Below are 11,626 nucleotides of genomic sequence, written 5' to 3'. Positions count from 1 at the left end.
TCCCGCTTGCCAACTTCATTTTTCTCCTTAACACTTACCCCTCTCTGACATTCTATGTATTTACCTGACTATCTGTCTATTGTCTGTCTTTCTCCCAGGATGTCAACTCATGACCACAAGGACTTTGTTTTGTCCACTGCTGTATCCCCAGTTCCAAGAAGAGTACCTGGCATATGACAGGTGCTAGATAAATCTTTGTCGAATGAATGAGTGAGAGGATGAGGTGGGCTGACTGTGGATGTCTGACCTTCTCTTCCTTAAGACGAGTGTCTGAGGTGACTTTTCAGTTCTTATCGAATAAGTTAATTCCATGCAGGCATCTCCCACCAGCATTTCAGTCTTGCCCGGACTTATCTGGATGCCAACGGGAGCATAGCTGCAGCTAGAACCTCTTCCTGGACCAAACCACTCTCCTTCATTCCCATCCTCTCATGCCCCCTGGAGCCTTCCCAGCCCTACTGATAAGGAGCCTCTTCAATTTACCCCTTTATCCGTCTGGCAAAAAAAAGAGTAACTTGGATTGTTAGTATCCACTGTTGTTTCTAATTTTTTTAAAAAGAAGAAAAACATTCAAAAAAAGAAGGAGTAAATGATCTGGGCAAAGCATTTTTTAAAAATTTTTCTCAGAGTAAATAGAGTGGAAATATGTGTGAGTGAAGGAGACAAAAGAAATGCTGTATTCATCTAAAGAAACCACTGTTTTATTTTCAAGATAAAGGATTATTTTATAATTAGATTTTAGAGACTTCTCGTTATTTTATTTCCTTGGCTTTGTTTGTTGAGCTTCTGTGTAGCTTAATCTCCTCTTGATCCCCATTGATAACGACTTTAGTGCCCCCATACCTCATATAAGACCATCTGTGTCTTCCTACAGTCACCAATGTGTACATATCAAACGCAGAGATGTTCCTGTGTGCGTCTATAAAAATCCACATCTATAAAAATCAAGACCTGAAAGTTGCTGATACAATACAACCAGGCAGAGCAATTTTTTTTTTAAAAAGTTATAATTCCTGAGGCATTTCATTGTTCCCTTCACTCTATTCTTTCCACTGCTCCCCTCTGTCCCAATAAATATTTAGATATGGAAATGTGCCTTCACAGATGCCCTAGTTACATTTACTCACAAATATGCATCTGTCAGCTTGGGGATTTGGTTGGGGAAAGAGCATCTGTTTTGCGGGGGAAGAAAAAAATCTCCGAATGATTTCCCAAAAGGAGCAAAAGTCATGATGAATCTTTTGTCATCTGGACCTCCTGCTCAGCGTTCCTGATGAAGGGCTAAAGGTAGTTGTGGCATCTGAGTAAGACGGTGAGGATATGCTGTGGGAGCGGGAGGAGGTCACTCTGACGAAGAACGAAGGACAAGGTCAAGTCCAGGGAGAGAGCTGCTCTCCTCACTCAGGGCCAGCCCAAGTTTCGGATGTATTTGCTGACTCCTTGGAGGTGTTCTGCTCTGAGAGCTGCTTTCTAGGGAACCATCACAACAGCGGTATCCGTGTATTAACGTGGTTTCTTTACTCATGTATCCCCCTGGGTGTTGCTAGACCCTTCGCAGAGACAGTCCACGTCAAGTGCTGGCAGAGGCAATAAAAGCCCCATTGGCCGCCATCTTCATAATCAAAAGATTTAAGTTAGATGAACACAAGCCTTCTTCCATCAGCAATCAAGCAGACCATTAAGCCAAAATTAGCAAGGGATGTTAGAAACTCAGCTAAGCCAATGAGAAATTCCCCTGTGCTTCTCCACCAAACAATTTCAGTCAGCAGCATAAAAATGTTATTTTTTAAAAAGGCAAGAAAAAAAATATTTTGTGAAAATTATCCTAGCTTTGGTAGGTGATGATGCTTTTTTCATCTTTCCATAATGTTGAAAGCAGCCGAAGAGTTCTTTCCCGAGGAATGGAAACGTTAGTGTTAGAATCTGCTGTGAATAGAATTCAAATCGGTTCTCAGACCTGGTTGTGCATCAGAACAGCCTGCGGGGCAGCTTTGCAAGAACACAGCCCCAAATTCCACTGCAGCCTGAGGATCAGAATCGCGGGCTCAGAGTGGCCCGGCCAGTGGTCTTCAGAGTGGGGGACAGGACCCAGGGCATGCCCTAGAGAATCCACTGCAGGGGGAGAGAAAAAGGTTAGAACTTCTATTTTTATATATTTCATCTCATCTTTTAAAATAGCATTTATTATATAGGTTCAAAATAGATATAACTTGTTTAAATATATGTGTACACAGATATTTGTTGAAATATACATATTTATTTTATATGTTTAAAACATACACAAGCTTATATCACTTATAAATAAATAGATACTCATATTTTGGGGTCCATGCTCAACTAGGTTTAGACAGGGGTTCCTGACTAAAATTTTGAAGGCCAGGGACCTAGATTACTGGAACAGCCTCTCAAAGGTCTGCCTCTGTCTGGCCCTTAACTCATGCTTATTCCCTCTGCTAGTCATCTGATCATGTCACATGCTTCAGTGGCTTCCTAGTTCCCTCAGGAAAGTCACATCTCATCCACCCCTCTCAGGTCTGCAGCGTCTCATTTCCTCCTCCAACTTCCTTTCTCTGCAGCATCCTCCCCCTACTCCACATTCCAGCCGTGTAGGCCTAATCCTGCTTCCCAAACACCTTCCAGCTATCTTTCCCAGGCCTTTACCCACGTTGTTCCTTCTCCCACAACGTCCTCTTCTTCCCAGCTGTACTTGGTTAACTTCTATTCAACATTAGGCCTCACTGAGACGTTACTGCCTTGGACCCCAAACACTGGGCTAGGGGTCCTGCCTGTGTGCTCTCGTGGCCACCAGTCCTTCCCACTATAAGTAACCATCATAATGCATAGTACCTCTGTTTATCCTACTGTACCATAAACTCTTGGAGGGCAGGTTTGTCTGGCTTATCATTGTAATTCCAGTGCCCAGCTTATAATAGATATGTTGAATATAAGTGGGAACTATCCCATTGTTATTTTTCTAAACAATAAAAGTGGGTCCTCTTTTGATTTTTAGTCCCCTCCTCCCCACCTTTTATGGTCTCATAATAACAAGGGAATTCACAGTTTCCATATTTCCAAATGTACAGGCCCAGGAACTTAAATTGTACAATAAAGATATAAAATAGGAGCCTGCTCCGTGGCCGAGTGGTGAAGTTCGCGCGCTCCGCTTCGGCGGCCCAGGGTTCAGATCCTGGGCGTGGACATGGCACCGCTCGTCAGGCCACGTTGAGGCGGCATCCCACATCCCACAACTAGAAGGATGTGCAACTAAGATATACAACTATGTACAGGGGGCGTTTGGGGAGATAAAGCAGAAAAAAAAAAAGATATAAAATAGAGGATGTGTAAATGAATCTCTCATCCAGGACACCAAATCCATTAAAGGACATTTTGACTGTTGGAAGAAATAAAAGAAAGAAAAAGAAAAGAAAACGAGCTGTGGAGGAACCATTTTCATCTACTTGGAGTGAATATTAAAATATGTTCTGTTCTCTCGCCAACCTCAGATACTAGGTAGAAGTTGTTGTTACTGTGTGACTCTGGATTGTATACTATTCACCACATGGCCTTTAATATAGAAAGGGCATTTAAAACGATGGACAATACGATCCCTTCCCTGCCAAGAACAACTTATGAGAACACGAGATAGACAGCTGGTGTCCACCCAGGGTGGAGACAGTAACTCTCGTCCAAGGCATTGTCAGGAGTTTCTAGTTTATATGGGAGACGGGAGTAGAGGTTATCAAGTGACACAAATAAAACATCACGCATCAAACCCAGCTAATCCCAGAATAGCACTCCTTCCAGGGTTTCCTGACGTTAGAAATATAAATCCAGATGGGTCAAAAATTCCCCTAAATAAGTTCACACGGGCTTAAGACCAGCCTACGGTTTGAGACCAGCCCCAACCCAGGACTGCAGTCCTGCATTCCAACTCTATCACTGCCTGGGGGAGCAGAGGTTCTGGAATCTCCCTATCATTCAATGACATGTTTGGGGCCACAGCACTAACACTGCCCATCCGTCTCCTCAAGAATAGCATGCTTCGCATTCCTGTTTAATGTGATCACTGCTCTAAACCCAAGTACAGCATCCCTGCAGTCATTATCAACTCAACTCTCATCTCCATACTGTGTCCCATTCTGAACCCAAACTCCACCCCAACCACCCCTCTAAATCCTTCCCTGTGTCCCCTGAAGTCCAGGAAACCCCATGATATCCTCAGTCACATCGCTGAACTTGACCTTAGGTCTTCGCCTTCTTGGAAACCAGACCATCCCCGTGGACTCTGTGAACACCACTGCCTCCGACGGCTAATCCAAGTGAAGTGACTTGCCCCTCACACCCACCACACTGTAGAGCAGGAGGGAGACCTGACGACTCTCTTCTTGATCTGGCTGCTTCCAGACCACTGTTCACTGTACTGGTCTGGTTTCTTAGTGGCAAACAACAGAAACTGGTGATAATGTCCACTTTCAATTCAGTGGAGCCTCCTAGGGGGCATTCCTTCCTTGAGAAGAAGAACGTAGCTACCAAGAATGCGGGCATATTGTTTGAAGTGGATCATTCCACGTAATAGTGAGGCGTGTCATTCCCTTTCTTCCCTCTGGTTCCCAGACTCAACCTGGCTCTGGGAGAAACAGCCCTGTGTCTGTGGAGTGACCGGATTTCCCAGTTTATGCTTGTTGTACCAGAAGACTAGTAATGCTCCCCTTTAACTCTGACACTGTTCTGTCCTCCGACCTGACTCCCACCCTCTACTCTAACCTCAGATATATTCTTTTCTCAATGTTTACCATCTCAGTAAACAGCCTTCTGTCCATCTGGTTACTCAACCTGAAACCTGGCCGTCATTCAGAGCATCTCACTCTCCCTCATTCCCTGTAGCAATCAACACCCAAGTCATACCTCCAAAATACCTCACAGCTCTTCCCTCTTCTTACTTCCACTGCTGCCTAGCCCAAGCTATTATCTTCCCCTGTATTACTGCAATAGTCTCCTCTTACATATATATATATAAAATATATTATATATATAATGTAGGGATATATTGTATATAATATATTACATATATATAATAGCTCTCCCTACATGCATCCTTTTATTATTATTAATATTAATTCACATCCAACTTACTTTCTCCATGCAGCTGAAGAAATCATTTTGAAAAGACAAATTGCATTATCCTACTCTAACACTGAAAACTCTTCAAAGGCTCCCCATTGCATTTTGAACAAAATCCAAATTCCTATAAGAATTTGGAGGATCTGGGCCCTGCCTCCCTCTTCAACCTCATCTCTTGGCAGGATCCCCCATGCCCAGCAAGTTCCCATCCCACTGGCTACCTTTCAGTTCCTAAATCAAGGGATGCAAGTTCTCTCTAACCTCAGGCTCTCCTCACAAATTGTTCCCTTTCCTTGAAGTCTCTGACTACTTGAAGTACCATAACCGACTCCTTCAGGTCTTACTCAGCTTCAGGCCCCTTGGAGCATAGCTCGTGCTGTACCATTGTTCTCTTGCACTCTCCCCGATTTCTTTCCTTTAGTGGACTCAACACAATTTGCAATTATATATTTTTAGATTACTTATTAATAGTCTATTTCCACATTGGAGTGAAAGTTCCATGTCAGAGACCTTGTTTGTTTTGCTCTCTGCTATTTAAACTAGCTACCCGGAACCTAGCACATAATAAAGGTTTAATAAATATTTGTTAAGTACTTAGATATATTTAATAATTACACTGGCACTTATTAGAGATTTATTGTGCATTCAGATGTTGAAATTCATTCCAGAAATATTTATGGAGCAGCTACTACATGCATAGTGCCAGATGCTGTACTGGGCCTTAAAGATAAAAGGAGAGAACACCATAGTCCCTGCCCTCAGAGGGTTTACGGTCTAATAGGGAAGGACTGGCCAAACTCAGACTTCTAAAGAGCCCAGAAGAGCAGGCAGCTCTCTCTTGAGGGTTCAGAAAAGGCTTCCCAGAGGAAGGGGTGTCCAAGATGCATGCTCTCAGGCAGGATTGGCTACATAATTTGCAACGCCCACTGCTCAATGAAAATGTGAGGCCTCTTGCTCAAATCTTGCTAAAGATTTCAAGACAGCAACAGGAGAATATTAAACTGAGTGTGAGGCCTTTCTTTGCACAGAGTCCTGTGTGACTGCATGTGTTGCATGCCCGTGAAGGTGGCCCTGCTCTCAGAGTCCCGAGGACACTGGAGAGAGAGTGCGGATAAACAGGATTCAGGCAACCACACAACCTAAGATTTTAGAGAAAGAAAGACCTCCATCTGTCCAGCCTCTTGTTTGACAGAAGTAATATATTATCTTCTCATTTCAGAGTAGTTTTCTGAGGCTCAAAGAGGTGAGATTCCCACCATCTCAAAAAAAGTCGGTGACATTGGGGTATTAGAGCATCTTCTACCGGGGCAAAATGTTTCTCCAGAAAAGGACAAATGGTGCTCTTTCTCCCTTCATCTTGGGCACACTGGAGAGGTGAGAGAGGAAATGCCGCAGAGCCGGTGCATCCTGAAGCAGCCTGAGCAACCTCTGCTGAGGCCATACAGGCCAGCCAGCACCTGGCCCCCCATATATGGTAGCTGCCAGGAGGAATTCCCTAGGGACCAGTGAGACTGGCTGAATTTGCCTCGTTCACTTCATGTCTTCTCTCCCTTGCACTGATCCTCTCTGACCCTCACCAAGACATCAAGAGGTAAGAGGCCGAGGGCCTTTCCTGAGGGCTTGTGAGTCTTTAAAGATTCAGACGAGTCCTTCCTGGTGGCCTTCAGGCATTTGAGGGTTGGTAGGAGACAATTCTGTAGTGCTAGAAATCTTGCAGCACCCGATCCCACTGCAGAGGCAGCCACCCATCGTCCATATTCACAGGCGTACCCTGCCTGCAGAAAGGACACCAGTCTATCTCCTTGGAAGACTTGCCTCATGGACATGCCCAGCATAGACTGAATAAGACCAGTTGGTTGTGAACACAACAAGCCAGTACACATCACTGGGAAGACTGGCTGGAGCTTGACTAGGGGCTGCCGGGCAATTTAGGCCACCCCTTCCTCTTTGGGAGCAGCATAAGACTCTAGGAGGAAACGCAGCTGCCGGCACCGTTGCTGTGACTCAGCAGATGCATGTTTTTGTCTGGGGGCTGCAGGATTCTTTGGGGTGTCAAGCAGGATGTGGGAACACGGTGGCTTTGGTTTAACTTAATGGAGACACAAGAGCTTTATGCTTCAGGCGTGCGTGGACATGTGTTTAAAGTTACTGTCACACCCAAAAATGAGTGCCAGGAAGGAAACTTCATATTTTCCATGCCCTGCGGCTTCTTTGCCTTAAGATCATCCCCGACTCACTGCCTCTGTACTTGCCAAGGAAAGCCAGCACCTTCCATAGTTGTTGGTACATGACAGATCGTTGGTACATGACAGAAGCAAACCTATGATAGACGTTTGGTGAATGGATGAATGAACGAGTGCAAGAATAAATGAATTAATGAATTCACTGCTGCTGGTCTTGGCTGCAACCAGATGGAAACAGATGAAGGTATAGTCTGTCAAAAGCAAGTTAGGTTGTTCCAATGAGGTACCATATTGACCATGAGGAAGCTCACCTCTTCTACAAGTGCTGACTAGATTGCTCACATTTTTGCAGAGTAATAGACTTCTGTAGTCTGTTATATAGTATATACATTTAAAAAGAGGAATGCTCTAATTAATGTATTTAGCTATTTTATTATTAATGATATAATGTGTAAAATGCCTTGGGATTCGCTAAGATGAAAGCGAGCAGTTTAAACATGAGATATTATTATGCTTCCTATAATTACAGCATGTGTATACAACAGTTCATTATGAGCACCCATCAAACAACGTAGCCCGTCAAGCTGCTGTAACAAAAGGCAATTGTTGGAAGGGTTCAACAAGGCCAGAGGATGCCATTTCAAAAGCGCTTGGGTTGGCTGGCTGTTTATAGGAACACTTTGGGGTGAGTCAGGCGCTTCAAATTCCATGGGCCCAGCCTTGAACATCAATTAATTTTTTAGCAAGTTCAAAGAATAAAAACCAGCTCTTCCTAAACTTCCCTGGAATGTCTTCATTGCACTTCCAGAGGCAGTGAGCACTCCCAGCGTGAGAAAGTTCTCCACCTACACACCTCTTTCTTATGTGCAGCCTGAGTCATTTCAAAGCTGGGGAATGGGGCCGGAGGTGGGGGCAGGGGGAGGGCAATAGCCCCTTTTCATTTCTCAATGAAATTTCCAATGAATGGATCAATGGACCCAGCCTTGCACTGACTCTTACTATAAATTCTCAATGAAGCCAATACAACCTCCAAGGGGGCAAAAAAATTCTTAGCTCTTTTATGAATAACGCACAGGTATACATATAGTACATTAAGAATAGCTGTTAGTAACATTTCTGTGGTATTAAAATTTCACAGGGGAGAAAACATAGGGGAAAAAATGTCTAAAAAGGCTACTTAAGGGAGCGACAATGAAAAAAAATTGCCCTTGATCTCTAAGAAGAGTTTAACCAATAGTGACTAAACACGTGGTTTCTCCATTCTGTAGAAGACAAGCTCTATGGGGACGACGCAACCCTGGGAAGAGATGGATTCTCCTAGGAAACCATCCTCCCACCATTCCACAATTAGAGATTTTCTCTTGTGGCTTATATTTCAAACCCCTGCCAAAGTGCAAATATCTCTGGGTGAGGTAACGCTTTACGTTTTATCAGCCACTTATATCTTGACATAAGGATCTATCAATTCTTTGCTGACATCAAATTTCGATAGGGGCAGGAAAGACTATGAGAGTATTTGATTTTCAAAAGAAGGAAGGGGGCACAGTTGAGGGGAGGAGGTATACAAAAAAGAAAGGCTAAAAATATGATTGGACCAGTTACAGAGCCTCAGTCTACAATCTCAATGTTCAATAAATATATTTATTTTATAGAACTCTGCTTTATAAAGATTTTATTCTGCTGAGGTATCAGAAAAAAAATTACAGTCAATTCAGAGTTCCCTCCATTTCTTGGAATTGGGCAATTATGTGACTCCAAGGCATGGACAAGGGTGGGTCATCCTGTGACAGTCTTCAGTATCATCTGTCATCTCATCTGGCTTGGTCATAGGTATATGCAGGTCAACACTGAGTCACCCCTGCCAGGTCCTTGAGGTTTACACTGTCTCCGTGTTGGGAACTTGGTGAGATTCTCTGGCCCCATGGGTCTAGGTACACCACAATCTCCTGGTCTTGCCCTCTCTCTAGGGTTCTACTCAGGAAGGGGCATAAGCCTTTAATTCCCAGTATCACCCCAAACCTATCTGGGGTCAGCCCCACTCCTCAACACTCCCCCGTCACCACCACCTATGGAAGGCCCAGTTGGACAGGGGCAGAGCGCAAGGGGTACAGAAGCCACCAGCTCCTAAGTTCTCATTGCATCTGCTCCAACTTTCCTCCTTTCTGCAGCCTAGGGAGTGCCTGTCAGGTTTCCAGGCTGCGGAGCTCCCTCAATACCTACTCTTCCAAATTCACGGCTTGTGTTCTTCTGTCCTTTCTGGCTCCCTGAAGGCCTGGGCTGTTGTGATTCAAAAGCCCTGAACTGACTCCTCCTTCCTCTGCTGTGTCACAGCTGCCCTGAGGCCTTGTGTGCAGAAGTGCCAAGCTGACTGGACAGGGACAGGCCAAGAGGAAGGAGGAAATGCCGAGGGAGCAAAAATCTGTTAATATTTCAAAATATGTTGCCATATTAAAAAAAAAAAAAGCACCGCTTCACATTCTGGAAGTCAATCCACTACCCCAGCACTGATTTTGTTGACTTACCTTCCAGACAGCATTCGGAGACATTGCCATGGGTTTTAGTCATACGAGCACATCTTTCAGAACACAAACCTAGTGACAGGTGTCTCTCCTTTTTGTTCAAATGCAGTACAGGACTTGTCATAAGGGAGATTGCCATATATTTCAACAAGGATAAAATAATAAAATTGTGAGTTTGGTTCCCAAGGGGAGATTGGCGTCAAAAAATAAAATCCTACGGACGGCTAACACAACAATTTTTAAAGTCTATGATTATTTGGGTGTGTAATAAATGCTGTTGAAGTGAATTATTTCAGGTCTGATAAGAACAAGCTAACTTTAGACATTGCTTTGAAGTCAAAATAAGTTGAAAAAATGGCAAAGTCCCTTCTAGTGGTCCAACTAAAGCATTGATCATTCTGCCACAAAAGAAGCTACGGATGCTGCTTGTGCGAGGTGACAAGACACAGGGGGCGGAATCTGTAAATGCTATGGCCGCAAAACCTAAGTTTGCAACAGCGTAAGCTAAAGTATTCTGGCTCGGTTTTGCTGTGCATGCAGGAGTGCCTGTCGATGCTCCGTGAGTTGTAATCACAGGATGAATCTGACTTTCTCACAGGATAGTCTCACTTCACTTGGTGAATTTTTTTCTTCCTCAAAGCGATAGTTGAGATAGGCGGGACGATAGCCTTCTTCTCGTGTTTTCTACAGTCAGCTATCCCATATTTATAATCCACGTGGGTTCCTGAGGCATTTTCCAACGTGTCGTCTCATTCCTCCCTTTAGAGATATCGATGGGGGCTGGGAGAGCAAGGGATGCTAAGAGCGATGAACACTGTGTTTCAAGAGGAGTGAACGTTTAGCTACAGCGAGATTTCTCTTCTGTGGTCACGCTATGAATCAGAGCAAAACTTTTTTTGGTAACTCTTCTTTCTACTCTCACTCCTGAATCCCACAATCCTAATAAATAGAGAGGTTTGCAGATTCTTTGTTCCCACCTTAGAGTTTATCAGGTTACCAAAAACAAAACAAAACAAAAAACAAACCCAAAAGACACACACACACAGACACACACAAACCAGTTACCTGACAGACAAATGATTTTCAAAATTTAGCTTTCGCAGTATTTTGCCAAGCTCGCTGTTCTTCCACTGACAGAAGGACAACGCCGTTCTTGGGAAAGCTGACAAAAACAAGTGTGTCATCCCAAGTTACAAAGGAAACAAAGACACCAGAGAATCCTCACCAAGTTTTAACTTGTGGAAATGGCAATGCGCTGAACCAGATCCTTGGAGGCTAAATGAAGGGGAATAAAGCAATGGAACAGCTCATTTCCATGTGACAAGCCAGCCCTGGGAACTCAGATAAGGCCTTAGCTTCATAAATGCTACAAATCCGTTTTCCGTTTTCCTGAAAGTTCTGGCAATGATTCAAAGCCAACCCATCAAACAGGAGGCCTGTTTCTGGCCAAAGTCTGTGACAGCAAAGGCTCTTTCTCCAGGCATTAGAGGAACAATAAGCATCTGCTTTCCCCAGTTCTCCCACGGAGCCCATTTTAAGTAAAATAGTTTCTAGTAACTAGAAGCTAGCTTCAAGACAACCCCACTAGCAAGTATGATAATAATAATAGCTAATATTTATTGAGCACTTATTATTTGCTAAGTATTGCTCTAGGCATTTTACATGATGATCTCCCCTATTATTTGCAATAACCCTATGAGATGGTACTACCACTGGCCCCATTTCATTGATGAAATAAATGAGGCCCAGAGAAGTTAAGTAATTTCTGTCCAGGATCCTATAGCTAATAAATAGTCTAGCTGG

The 11,626-nt window shown here is 43.8% G+C and overlaps 1 long non-coding RNA gene across 1 annotated transcript; it reads right to left on the bottom strand.

The window, feature by feature from the left end:
* Positions 1-679: 679 nt before the first annotated feature.
* LOC111770919 (uncharacterized) lies at positions 680-11,171 on the bottom strand. The gene is made up of 2 exons (XR_002804391.2): positions 10,889-11,171; positions 680-2,112 (listed from the first exon to the last, which is right to left on the bottom strand). It is a non-coding gene; the product is annotated as an uncharacterized lncRNA (long non-coding RNA).
* Positions 11,172-11,626: the final 455 nt, after the last annotated feature.

This window comes from Equus caballus, chromosome 27 (assembly GCF_041296265.1).
Source record: "Equus caballus isolate H_3958 breed thoroughbred chromosome 27, TB-T2T, whole genome shotgun sequence".
NCBI classification, from domain to species: Eukaryota; Metazoa; Chordata; class Mammalia; order Perissodactyla; family Equidae; genus Equus; species Equus caballus.
Note: the sequence above shows the minus strand (reverse complement) of the source record. Positions and strands in the feature narration are given on the sequence as shown.